At 35.2% G+C, this 14,232-nt stretch overlaps 1 long non-coding RNA gene across 3 annotated transcripts; it reads left to right on the forward strand.

The window, feature by feature from the left end:
- The first annotated feature begins 29 nt into the window (after nucleotides 1-29).
- Nucleotides 30-2,792, forward strand: LOC137496232 (uncharacterized). Of its 3 annotated transcripts, XR_011016428.2 has the most exons (7): nucleotides 30-74; nucleotides 636-708; nucleotides 1,666-1,723; nucleotides 1,813-1,906; nucleotides 2,030-2,187; nucleotides 2,283-2,378; nucleotides 2,553-2,792. It is a non-coding gene; the product is annotated as an uncharacterized lncRNA (long non-coding RNA). The 3 variants fall into 3 exon arrangements; XR_011016425.2 differs by lacking the exon at nucleotides 636-708; XR_011016427.2 differs by lacking the exon at nucleotides 30-74 and having other exon boundaries at nucleotides 410-708.
- The last annotated feature ends 11,440 nt before the right edge of the window (nucleotides 2,793-14,232 follow it).

The following is a 14,232-nucleotide window of genomic DNA, read 5'->3' on the forward strand; positions in this document are numbered from 1 at the left end:
ATCCAGGTTCACGTACGTGCTCATGCTTCATTCGTTTTTTTCAAGATGGCGGATCGGCCTCGCTTCACACTACAGTAAGTAAAATATTTACAAATCCAAGAAATATTAAATGTATGTTTTAATTAATATAATCACAGTAACAGTTCAATGTAATGTAGAGTTAATCAGGGTGCGTTTACGTGTCGTACATTACAGAAAACATGTTTAGCCTCACTTGTTGCAAACTAACGTTAACATTACTGTTTAAAAAGTTAGAATCAGTGCAATGTTAGCGTTAGTTGTAATGTGTTAACTCTGAATTTTAACAGAGTGTGATAAAGACAAAAATATTTAAAATCGGCAGATTACATTTTTCAAAAAAATTTAAATCTTGGGGCGAGTATGCCTTTTCTCAGCCTGTGCTGAAGTTGTCATGGAGACGTGCGCTCTCACAACCGCATGTCATGGCGCTGCGCTGAAGTCCATCCAGTCTGTGAATGTGGTATTATCTTCGCGATCTGTAGGCACTTCGGAAACGAAAGGCGCAAGAAACGTAACGTTAATCATAACTCAAATGATCTCCGCCTAAACACTTAACGGTATTTTCTGATGACGCGCAAAAACGTAGTCTCAAAACTTAACTCTGTCACACGCAGCTTGTTGCTTGCTGATCCATGTATGAGGATAGCCTGACGGAGAACATTTAAGCTGCGCTCCTCACCTGAGCAGGTACAGAGCAGAGCTTCATTTTACACTACCACATTGAGGTAAAGTTGGTTTTATATTCATACATTCATTTAGTAACAACTTGTGACTCGCTCCATAAATTGTTTACCATGGTTCTTTGTCTATTCGTTCTGAAATCACATGCAAGTATGACATGAAAACAACATTACACTAAATGCACTATTTTTTTTGACTGAACAATGTTGTACTTTGAAAGTCATTGGCTGCTAATATGATTTCACCATTAAGAATATGCAAAAATTACCTTTCTGAAATTATATTATTAAGGAGAAAGTCTGAATGTGTAAATATAAAACTAACTTTACCTCAATCACCAGCACTGATCAACACTTAATATTTCCTCGCGCTTAAGACGACATCTCTGCATATCAATAATTACCTGATTAATGCGGTCAGTTAAGTGAGTTTAAATGTCATTTAGGTCAAATGTATTTTAAAGGTATGATAAAAGTTTTTTTTTTTTTTCAATCTATTTTTTAAAATGTCTACTCTGAAGAGAATATAAACAGCCTAAAAAACAAAGTATGCATATCTATAACACATTAATACAAAATTATGTTATTAAATAAAATAATAACAAAACAAAATATTCAAGACGTGGTAAAGAAGACAGTTTTCTGATGTGCAAATTTTGTAGCTTAAAATATATTTATATCTTAAAAATACAAATATTTTAGTCTATATATTTTTACATCATTAGACAATAAGGTAAGTTTTGTTATTTCTAGCTTTTAAAATCAGGCCTTAAATTTCTTTGTCGTCCTATTCAGTTTTAGAAATTTCAATACTGTTTAAATTAAATCTGTGTTCATCGAATTAAAGCAACTAACATGATAATCAGCTCTATTGCTAACCGTTTTGGAGGTTAACGTTAGACATCAGGCAATTGTACTACTTCCACTCTCAGCTAAATGACACTGTGACTTTGTGTACATACAGAATTGAAGGTCAGGTGTTGCTGACTACAGATAGGTTCTTAAATGGAGGCATGTGAAAGGTGGGTAAAATATTTATTTTGTACTACTATGCCTGGCATATCCAGATAAAATAAATATTACAGTGTATTTATCAATGATACTTTTGCAGCAAGGAAAGTGAAACTTCAGCTAGACCTTGAGTTCAGTTTACAACATGAAGATCCTGCTTTCAACATCTGATCAATACCTGATTTTCATCTGAGGTAAAAAATAGATAAGTAAATTAAACATAATAATAATATTAATACATTTTTTCTAGAATTGTATATTTTGTGGTGTGGGTTTGTTTTATGAAATTCTCTCTTGTTTCTTTTTGCTGTTTGCAGAGTACCAACATGTTACAAATGAGAATTTTCCCCACAAATTCTTTGCAAAACTGGACCACCACCTATTTCATTTGATGACAATTTTAAGGCAAACAGCATCCAAAACTGGCAAGACAGCAGATACCCTGGCTAATCTTTTAAAGGTTTATGATGAGCAGGTATGTTTGGGGTCACGTGTTAAAGTATACATTAAAATATAATTTGAATTATTATTATTTTTTTAATTTTTAAAAAATTGATTCTTGATTTCCAGGAACTGAATGATGTCAGTTCATGACGGACTACTGTTATCAGAGGTCTTTTGGTCTTGCTGCGTGAGCGTGACTTAAGATTCTTTAGGAACACCATGGTAAGACTTCATTCATTCTTTTCACAATTAGGCATGTTTAATGAAAAGATGAAAGTTTTGAAAACTTTTACTTAAAAACATATTTGTAATCAAGAATAGTTGATGAATCATATAATATTGGCTCAGTCATTTTGATACTGTCCTTACATTAATATCCTTGAATTATGTTTTTAGATTGATAATCCTGCTGACTGAAGATGCTTTATTGGCCCTGCATTCACTGAGGGTCTCTGTTGTCCTGAAGAATGAATTGGACACCACCCACAGCACACTTCCAGACCTTTCTTGTCTTGTATGGATTAATGTATGCTCTTCACATAATATATAGTAAAGGACTTTGAACTTGTGCAAAAAGTTTTGCTTGGCATGGATGATGGAAAATAAAAAGTCTCGTAGCATGGAAACCTTAAAGAATGAGTTGATGTAGAGCTTTTTTTTTTTTTTAACTTAATAAAGACTGTCTCTGGGGTAGTAACTTCAAAACATTTATTTACCTTTAATTGGTAAATATGCATTTTATTATATATAGGGATAGTTTGTCCAAATGTAAAATTCTGCCATTTACTAACTCTTCACTTGTCCCAAACCTGCTTGAATTTCTTGCTTCTGTTGAACACAAAAGTTAAGTAAAGCTGACAACCTGTAACCACTGACTTTCTAATAGGAAAACAAATACTGTGGAAATCGGTGGTTACAGGTCTCAGCTTTTTTTTTTTTTTTTGGTCAAAAATAACCTTTTAAGTGTTCAACAGAAGAAAGAAACTCAAACAGGTTTGGAATAAGTAAATGACAGAATCATAGTTCAACCAAGACTGAATATATATATATTGTAACGAGCGCACACATGCCACGTCGCCCTGGTCGCTAATTCAACCCAGCTGGACCATCATCAACACAGGATCGTTCACAGCTGGACGTCATCAAGTGGAGAGGCATATAAACCAAGCCCACGCAAGGAGAAGATGAGCTTCATTCACCCAATGACTCCATGCGCTAACGCTTGTCTCTCTGTCTCTCCACAGCAGACTCCAGCTCGTGACAATCCCACATCTGACTACTCACTGTCCTTCACTTACTTCCCGGAGCACCAGAGCACCTCACCTTGAAGAAGAGCACCGTTTACACCCCATTCACGTTGAAAATAAAGCACCCTCCGGGGACTTGTCTGTAAACTTATCCAACTGTGTCGCTGTTTTCCCTCTGCCTCGCTACAATATATATATATATATATATATATATATATATATATATATATATATATATATATATATATATATATATATATATATATATAATCTGCTCTCCGTTAAACAGAAATTGGGGGAAAAAATAAATGGGGGCGAATAATTCTGACTTCAACGATATATATATATATATATACAGTTTCTGTGTAGTTTACACTAAACGAGTCACTTCACAGAATGTGCACTTATTATTATTTTTTAACGAATGCCTTAAGAGTAAGTTTTACACTTATTAATGTATTATTAAATTTTATCAAACTTATAGTTGTTTTTTCTTGAGGCTCTTATGTCTGATATCATATTTACATTGTGGGTCATTTTTATCAATTTCAGAATAGTGTTCATTTTCAATCTCTTTATGTCTAATAGTTTTTATCGTTTTAAGACATTTGTAATTGCATAGGAGACAAATTTGAAAGTACTGTTGGACATTTTTTCTTTAACAATAAATGTCTAAAATGGTATTGTCTGTGTGTTTTAAATTACAGATTTATTTTGACAGATTTATGGGGTTTAAAGATTAAAATAATGGCTAATTTTGTGAAACTGACGATGGAGAAGTTAATTTTAAAAAATGCTATCAAAATGTATGAGCTGGGTGATTTAAGTATTTAAAGTTGAAAGAAATTAAAGCAATTAAGTTAATTGGTATTAAAATGTATGAGCTGGGTGACTAAGTATTTAAAGTTTGGAAAAATTAAAACAATTAAGTTAATTGCAATTAAAACGTATAAGCTGAGTAACTTGGGTATTTTAAGTTGAGTGAAGTGTCTTGCATGAGTACAACAAACTCAAAACTTAATGTTTCTGTTTACTTAAAATAGATAATTTCATAACTTAAAAAATTTGACGTAACTGATTACCTCAAATTTTTTGAGTTTTGTCAACTTATTCGGGATTACAGTGTGTGTGTGTGTGTGTGTGTGTGTGTGTGTGTGTGTGTGTGTGTGTGTGTGTGTGTGTGTGTGCGTGTTTGGGAGGAGGGGGGCGCCAATGGATAAGTTGTGTCAAAAGGGAGGCCCACTGTCTTAGACTTTGAAAAACCCTGACTTAAACTATTAAAATTGCAGCAAATATTTGTTTGGGCCCGAACTACATAACACATTTTAAAAAGTTTTTATTTATTTATTTATTTATTTTTATTAGTTTTGCTAAGCTGCAAATTAGTTTGATCATGTATAAATATCATTATAACTGTATTGTGTAAGTCTTATTATAAATAGCCCTACATCATGCTGGCCAAAAAAGACATGAATGATACTCCTCATAGAGCTTGAGAAGTATACACAACTTTATGATATAATGGTAACACTTTATAATAACTACACACTATAAATCATTTATTAAGCATTAGCAAATAGTGAGTTCATTATCCGTTAAGCATTAACTCTACATTAATAAACGTTAGTAAGCAGTTTATAACTGCAGCTACAAATGCTGTATTTTTGACTTATAACCACATTTAAAATGTGCTTAAGAATTTTATTTTCATACTTAGTAAATTATTTATTTTTCATTACTAAATTTAAGTATCGCATTAATTACAAACCAGTTGTATTTAAGAGTAGTTAAGGGGTTTTTAGGATCAATTAGAATGAGTTAGTAAATGATTAATAAAATTAACGTTTATATGTCTTATTATTCAGGCATATAATAATGGTTACTATGTATGTTAATAAATGCTTTATTAACTCAACTTCATGCAGTTTTGTGACCTAATCTAAAGTGAGGAATATTCATGCTTTATAAATCCTTTATAAATGACAAATAAAGGCTCAGTTAAATTCTAAACAGGAAAAATGACATTTATTCATTCCTATTCAATTAAAGATACACAGCCTGATCTAAAATAAAATCACTGTTGAGTTTAAACATTACATTTTATTACATTGTTTAATTATTATATTGTTGTTTTATCCAGTTTTGTTGTATTTTGACACTCCTGTTATTCAGCAATGTTTAAACTTTACAGTAATTTTACATTTTAGAAAAGATTGCAAAGATTATAGTTCATTTGATTCTGAGCCTTTAGTTGTCATTTATAAGGGATTTATAAAGCATAAATAGTCCTCACTTTAGATTAGGTCACAAAACTGCATGAAATTAGGTTAATAAAGCATTTAATAACATATTAGTTGACTATTAGTATATGCCTGAATAATAAGACATATAAACTTTGATTTTAATAGTTTATTAATCATTTACTAACTCATTCTGAATAATCCTAAAAACCCTCAACTACTCTTAAAGACAACTGGTTTGTAAATAATGCGATACTTAATTTAGTAATGAAAAATAATCATTTAAAAAGTATGAAAATACAATTATTAAGCACATTTTAAATGTGGTTATAAGTCAAGAATACAGCATTTGTAGCTGCAGTTATAAACTGCTTACTAACGTTTATTAATGTAGAGTTAATGCTTAACGGATAATGAATTCACTATTTGCTAATGCTTAATAAATGATTTATAATGTGTAGTTATTATAAAGTGTTACCAATATAATTTGTAAAATAAAGAGTTGCAGGTTATAAGGAAAAGGCACGGGATGAAGTTGCTGCAGGTCTTGATGCAGATGAAAAGTAAACATAGAAAGTGTATTTATATATAAAGATAGATAGTAACTAAAATAAACAGAGATACATATAATTTGTGCAAAAAACGCCGAAACTCCGGTTCTTGTTGCTGATGCAGTCTGTGTAAAACACCTGCGCGCTGCTTCTGCACTACCTATGAGTGGCGCACGTGCTGCTTCAGCCGTAATTGTGCGTTCGATGGGAAAGTCTTCCCGCATCTATCACGGTCTGGATCAATATGTGCGCACTGTTTTATTTCCGCAAAGTAATGATATATCGCGGATCAAGCGCAGCAAAGTTTTTCCGCGGTTGCATCATAACAAAATACTGTTTGGCCCGTGTTGTTTCGGTGATAAAAATCTTTCCGAATATATTCATGTAACTTATATGACTAGCAGGACAAGCATGATTAGCAGGGAAAATTTACTATGGAAATCAATAGACACAACTTTCCAGCACTCCTAAAAAGAGATCTTTTTTAATGTTTAACATAAGAAACAGATCAAACTAGCTGATTACAAGTAAGTGACAGAGTTGTCAGTTTAGGGTGAGTTATCCATTTAAGCTGTCATGGCAACCATATACAATGCACATTACGAAAAAAGCGCCACAAAGAGTAGGAAATAGGCAAGCGTATTCATAGCTTACCTTGTCATTGCTGGGGCTGACAGGCATTTAGCTGAAAACTTTCTAAAATCAGGCAATATCCATTCAACTCCAGCAACAGTAAATAGACAAGTTCACTGCATACTTTTCTCACTCTGCCGCTGCAGCGCGTCTTTTTTTCTTCTTTTTTTTTTTTTTTGCATTATTTTAAATATGTATTTTTTACTCAGTAACGGATATGATTTAAAATGTAGCAAAGTACAATACTTTAGGCAAATTATACTTAAGTAAAAGTAAAATTACAGATTTTAAAAATTACTCAACTAAAAAGTACAAATTCTCAAAAAAACTAAAGTACAGTAACGTGAGTAAATGTAATTCGTTACTTTTCACCCCTGGTAGGATGGACGAAGGAGGTGGCGGATCTATAACATGAGGTGGGTGAAGTATTTTGATATCTTGAAGTGGATAGAGCAGGAGATCTGTGGCGGAGAAGTCAATTGGATGTGGAGCGTGTTATACGCTGGCCTCTCATGGCGGCCCTAGGCTCGGGTTGAGAGTCTGGTGGTGCTGTGAGAAGTTGAGTTGCGGGAGAAGATTCACTAAGATCGGGGTTATCTTGCAGGATGTTGATTTGTTGGTTGTTTTCCTAAGTGTGGATATTGTCGTTGTTTATGGTGTTGTATTTCGTTGAAGATAGGGAGGTGATGGTGGTAAGCAGATGATGACGATGATGATGGTTGCTGTAATGCTGTAATATGGAGTTTGTTGGCTTGCAATAGGTTCCTGGAGCACAGTTGTATGCAAAGCAGTCTTCCAAACGAAGATAAAGTGGACTGAAGACTGGTTATTTATAGGAGCTTAGGATTCATATAATTTGAAGATCATGATTAGCTAATACGAGACCGGCTGTGATAAATCATAAGCATGTGATCCTCTCAAAATTAGTTTATAAATAAACTTCATTTAAAATGCATGCAATTAATGGTTAATACATTTTTTTATTTTTTATTTTTTTTTGGTGCTTAGTTTCACTAAATTGATTCTGAATGATGATTCAGATTACTTTCTTTTATTTATGTCAAATGTTTTGTGTTTGTTGTATACTGTTGCTATTTCCCTACTCAAGCTGTGAAGGAAGATGTTTAAGGTTTAGCTATGGTCTTGCTTTTTATGTTTCAGAATATATTATTCCGCTGGTTTATAACCTTGTGATATTTTATTTTTTGTACTGCTGGTCTGACTATATAAAAATTACTGTGTGTTTAAATCTGTCTTGTGTTTTAGTTATGAGAATGCAAATTAACTAAAATTGTGACTGAAAACAATTAAAATTACAGCACTAAAGTGATGTTTTGAAGGCATTCGAACGGAATAGTTTTGAACGAAAGCATTATTTTTTTGTTTGGAAAAGTAACTCAAAAATTACATGTAACAGTAATGTGTTTCTTTTTTGGTGTAAGTAATTAAATGAACCTTTTGAATAAACTTTTTGGAATTAAGTAAATAGTAACTATAACTGTTAATGAATTGTTTTTTTAATTACTTTTTTTTTCTCAACAGTATCCTGATGTATACACTACATACACTGTTACTGTACATGCTGTAGTTTTATATTATATAGGGTATTTTCAACAGTTTTGTACTAAATATGCAGTTTGTAGTATGCTACTTTGAATGTAAAATGCATTCTGGCAAACGTGTGGAGTAAGTTGTCTGCATATTGTGTCAGTGTTCTGCCATTCTGGTCATGTAAATTCTTGTTTTGGTGGCATAGTCCGGACACTGGCCCTGTCTAGTCCTGTCCTGTTGTGCTCGGCTCGAGTTTCCTTGGGTAGAGCACTTGTTTCTGTCATGGTGTCTGTCTCTGTGTGCGCGCGCTGTCGTGGGTGTGTGCGGAGCTCTTGTACTCGTGTTTTTTTTCGTCTGTCTGCGTGGTGTTTCATTCACAGCGTCTCAGTCCAGTTGGTTTCGGTTTTGGTTGGTTACTGATTTCACCCTTTCTGCTTACATTCCCTCTGGCTTGATTGAGCTAACGTCCGAAGTACAAGTCCAAATTGAAGGAGCATAAGCTTACTTGCAGCACCTACCTTAAATGCCAGTGGAGAATCTTGAAAATGGGGTTTGAGTTCACACAAATACCCGTATAATTATTTACCGATCAAACTCGAATTCACTGAAAATGTTGTAGGCTTACCACAGACTGTTGACACTTGCACTTGTTTGTCCATATTCTCAACCAGAGACGAGATTTGCCATTCTGGTGGGCACTAACACTAATGTAGTGAGACGCTTTCTTAAATCTTATGAACAAAGGTTAGGTGAACATTTTTTTGCAGACAATGTTTATACACCCTGTTGTTAGGGAAGTTTATGAGGATCTGCAAAGATCTGACAACTCATCTGATGATTGTGAGAGGCATTGTACTGTTTGGTTTACACAGCACATTGTGATCACCCATTGTGGTGAAACCTGGGGAGATATGCCAAATAAAGGGTAAACCAAAATTTTATGATCAACCTGCTGACAAACATGTGCTGGTAGAGCAACCAGATGACCAGATGATGTGTCAGATGATTTGTTAGTGAAGCCTGAAGTACAAACTGTTTCTGTTTTACCACACCATAACTTTACTGTTACTGTGATAAACAGATCCAATAAAGATCACCTTAAGGAAAAGGGTTTGAAATTGTCCATGAACAAATGCCAGTTTTGCAGGACATCTGGGACTTATGTTGGGCACATTGTGTCACAAGATGGAATAGCCAATGTTCCATCCAAAGTGGAAGCTAAAGTGATTTGGCCCAGACCACAGACAGTTACACAGTTGAAGGCCTTTTTGGGTTTTTGTGAGCATTATCGACAGTTTGTGAAGGGGTACTCTAGTTTGTGCCGACCTCTCAACCAGTTGCTAAAAGGTTATCCACAGGAAAAAAAAAAACTACTGTGGCATACTTAAAACCATTAGATCCATTTGGGTGTAAATGGGATGACCAATGTGACCAAGCTTTTTAGGAGCTTAAACTTTGATTGGCGCAAGTACCCATGTTGGCTTTTACAGCCACTTTGCTGCTTTATGTGCTACATGTAGATGCCAGTTTGGATAGATTGGGTGGAGTGCTTTATCAACAACATCCTGAAGGATTGCGCCCTGTGGCATTCATTAGTCGGAGTCTTTCTGCCTCGGAAGGGAACTATGCAGCACATAAGCTAGAATTTGTTTAACTGAGAGAGGAAATATGTAGTGTAAACATACATCCTTGACCACTGAGTATTTACCTGATCTAGCACCTAGAGAATTAAGTGTGGCTCAGCAAATGGATCCTTGCCTTGGGTTACTGTGGTCTGGGAATAAGCAAAAACTATGAAATTTCTAAAGAGGGAGTGGGACAATTTGTTGATTGACCAAGGGTTTTTGTACAGGGTCATTGTCAGGCCAAACAAGAGTGAAATACGATAATTGTTGCTACCAAGTGGATTTCGAGATGCAGTACTAAAGACTCTTCATGAGAAAAATGGTCATTTGGGTTTAGATATGACATATGCTCTAGTGAAAGATTGTTTTTTCTGGCCTAAAATGAAGTCTGCAGTAAAAGATCATTGCGACCGTTGCATTGTGAGGAAGACTTTGCCTCGGAGAAGTGCACCTCTATCACATATACACAGCTCTGGTCCTCTTGACGGTGTGTATTGATTTCTTGACAATTGAGCCAGACAACCGGAATGTCAGGAATGTGTTGGTAATTACTAGTCATTTTACACATTTTCCCCAAGCTTTTCAATGGAGAGACCAGAAATCTTTGACGGTTGCAAGAACCTTGTGAGAGAAATATTTTGTTCATTATAGCCTACTCTTATAATTGCACCCCCTACGAAACAACTGGATAAACTGTACACCTTACTTCCTCATGTTTGGATGTTATGCCAGTTTCATTTGGTACATTTGTAGGGAAAATGAGAAAACATGCATATGATTTAGCGACTACTGCTACTGCACGTGCAAACGAGGGAAACAAACTGAGGTATAATAAGAAAGTGCACAATTAAAGCCTCAACCTGGGAGATAGGGTGCTAATTAGGAACCTGGGTCTAAAGGGTAAGTACAAGCTGGTGGATCATTGGCATTCAGATCCATATGTGGTGGAGATTCAGCTATCTGATTTGCCAGTCTATACGTTGGTACCTGAGAGTGGCAATGGGTCTAAAAAGGCTCTGCATAGGAACCATATCCTGCCTTTGAAACCTCAAGTAAAAAATGAGTCATGAAAGGGGAACTCAAACCCTTTCCAAAGTCCATAATCTCAGGAAAAGATGAAGAGAATACAAAAAGGAACATGAATCTTCTAACTTTTTACAGAGAGATTTATCATTGACTGATACAGAGTCAGAAGATGGTTGTGGATCTTGTATGATTTTTGATTCTACACTGTTGGGGGTTGAACACCATAGTGGGGAATCAACAAGATAGGGGTTGTGAGGTACAAGGTGTTTATGCTATTTCCTCTGGGGAGGAGATGGGTCAGGTACTAGGACACCAAGTCGAAGCTCTAGACAAACAAAACACTGATCATGAGGGAGTTATTGAAGATATGCGTGAATAGCCATTTGAACATTCACTTCATGAAACTGAGCCTGAGGCTCCAGTGATTTCAGTGGTAGAACCTACAGATGTGATTGGTGTTCAAGCGAAAAAATCTGGGAGACAGAGGAAGCCACCCACAAGGTTTACAAATCCTGAGCTTGGAAGACCTTCTAAGGAGGCAGTGGTTACTTCCCATTGCTGTAGAGTTGGCTATCAGATACGCAATTCTTCAAGTTTTTTTTAAATGTGAGGCTAATGTGTGGTGGTGTAACTCTCAAGCGTTGTGTAATTTTTGCATGAGAAATGCAATGATTTTTCCCTGTGTTGTCCCTAGACTGTGAATCGCAACACTTGTTTGAATGAAATGTTATAATTTATCTTTTACTGTTTCTTTTTTCTTCAAGCCCAGGCATGGGGACATGGTGGACTTTGGTGGGGGTGAATGTAGACCTTTGAAAATATACATGTTTTTTTTTTTTTTTCTTGTGGTTAAATGTACTACATTATTATCCAGTTCAAGTATTAATCGTATTATATGTTATATGTATTTCATATTATTAGGTCAAATGTGTTCTGGCCTGTTACAAAATCGGGTGTTACGCATTCGTGCGCGTATAAATGGAAGTCTATGGGAGGAAAAGCCCAGTGTGACCGCAGCTTAATTCACCATCATTTGTTGGAGACCCAGGTTTTAGCAGGTTGGCGCACAATTAGATCTACTCATAGTGTTACATATTTATATGTTTGCATATGTAGAGCTACTTTACAGTAGACTACAGTCTACATTTTTATGCATTTTTAATTTCAAATGTACACAATCTTACCAGAAGCCGTAGCACAAGCTGATCACATTTACGATAACAAGCTGGCACAGCAGAGAAGACACTGCATGAGAAATAAGGTGAGTCATTCACCCAGGGTGACAAAAACCATAGAAATACACATGAAAACGAATGACTCGCATATGCTAAATACAACAAAACTGAAGCTAACATTCAATAGCATTATAGTGGGCTGTTTTTTTTTTTTTTTTTTTTTTTTTAAAGGCTTAAAGTTCATTTATTTATTTATTCTTTAATTTGCCTTTGGCTCACCAAATCGTAATGAACCGCCAGCTATTCTGAATGCTCCTCCAGCCACGACTCAGTACTTGTAAACAAGTTAATAACAATGTTTGACAAGTTAACATCTTTATGGCATTACTGCAAAATTGTTTATTAATTTCTGCATAGAGCTTCTTAAAATAGGTTGATTTTATGTCACTTTGCATTAAGAAAGAAACATTTATGAATAATTACAGGTAAACAGAGATAATCATTACAACTCTAAGTGATACCGGAAAAGAGATTGCTGTGATGAAATCAGTAATATTGCTGTCACGTTAAGTGTTTGTTCCAAAATATGCTGCCAGCTGCATAGACAGCAACAGAGATCATTCATCTCTTCATTATTCATTGACTACAAAAGTGAAAATGTAAACATTGCTCCAAATGCAAAACTCTTAGGAGTTTTAGTAGTTTCTAATTTAGCATGTAGCTAAAGACTGTAGTACACCAATTGATTATTCTCCCTCCTGTTTAAAAACAGTATGCTATGCTTGAATGATACATTAAAAACAGTCTCACAGTCACATACATGCAATGCTTATTAGTCAATGTACACAAGTTTACAACAATCTAAATAGGCAAAATAGGATCAAATAGTACAAACTCTTCCAGCATAATTGCATATAAAACAGTTAGGTTAGTCATCAGCCTAAGTCACACAAACAACATTCTGCTATTGTGTATCTCAACTGAATAATTACAAATACAAAAGCAAAGCTTAATTATTACTTGCCACTACATAATTATTTATTTGATTCACATGACATTTATGAAAATTATTTTAGTATAACATTTAATATAACATAATTTAAAAAAAAAACAGAATGCAAATAATAAGAAAATAAAATAAAATATTATTTTTAGTGTTGAATATCGGTAGTATCATTTAGTCGACCAGCCCTAATCCAGTCTTTCACATTCCTAATGCTGCACTTCATGCTCTTAGCAACAAGCCATATGTTTCTGTTTAATCTGTGATTGGAATGACAAAGTCAAGTAGTGCATAATTGTGTAGTGTATGTAATTCAAACATGATTGCAAAAAACATATACAAAACATATTTTTAGATGCAGGGTGGCACAGTAGCTCATTGGTTAGCATTGTCGCCTCACAGCAGAAGGTCGTTGGTTCAAGTCCCAGTTCGGCCAGTTGGCATTTCTGTGTGGAGTTTGCATGTGCTGTTTGTTTGTGAGAGTTTTCTGGATTAACCAGCAGTCCATACAAATGTGGTGTAGGTGAATTGGATGAACCAAATTGGCTGTAGTGTGTGTGTGTGTGTGTTTGTGTGTGAATGATTTAGAGCCTACTCGCTCTATGCTATCCGAACCGTGCCCAGGCCTGTTTCCCGGATCGTTTGATAAGTTTGAGTGCGCTGAATTGGGCTCACTTGGGCTTTACGTTTGGAGTGTGAGTGCAAAACGCGCCAAAGCCCGAAACTGAAAGCGAGACGTGACTTTCAAGGGACTGTTTCATATGGATTTATTAATCATTCTTACTGTTCAGTAAATGCAAACTGCCGTAGTTTATTAAAGACGCAAACCTCTCACTGCACGACAGCTACGCGCCGTCAGCAAACCTCCTCATTCCTGCAGCACCTCCTGAGCACCAAAAGTGGCGGATCTGTTCGGTGGATCTGTTCGCAGATCTGATTGCGTGTCACTGCATCCATAAGGACTGTTTGGTGAAATATTTGACTGCATGTCACTGCATATCAAACGATTGAAACCATATAACTAG

The sequence above is a fragment of the Danio rerio genome, chromosome 7 (assembly GCF_049306965.1).
Source record: "Danio rerio strain Tuebingen ecotype United States chromosome 7, GRCz12tu, whole genome shotgun sequence".
Lineage (NCBI taxonomy): Eukaryota > Metazoa > Chordata > Actinopteri > Cypriniformes > Danionidae > Danio > Danio rerio.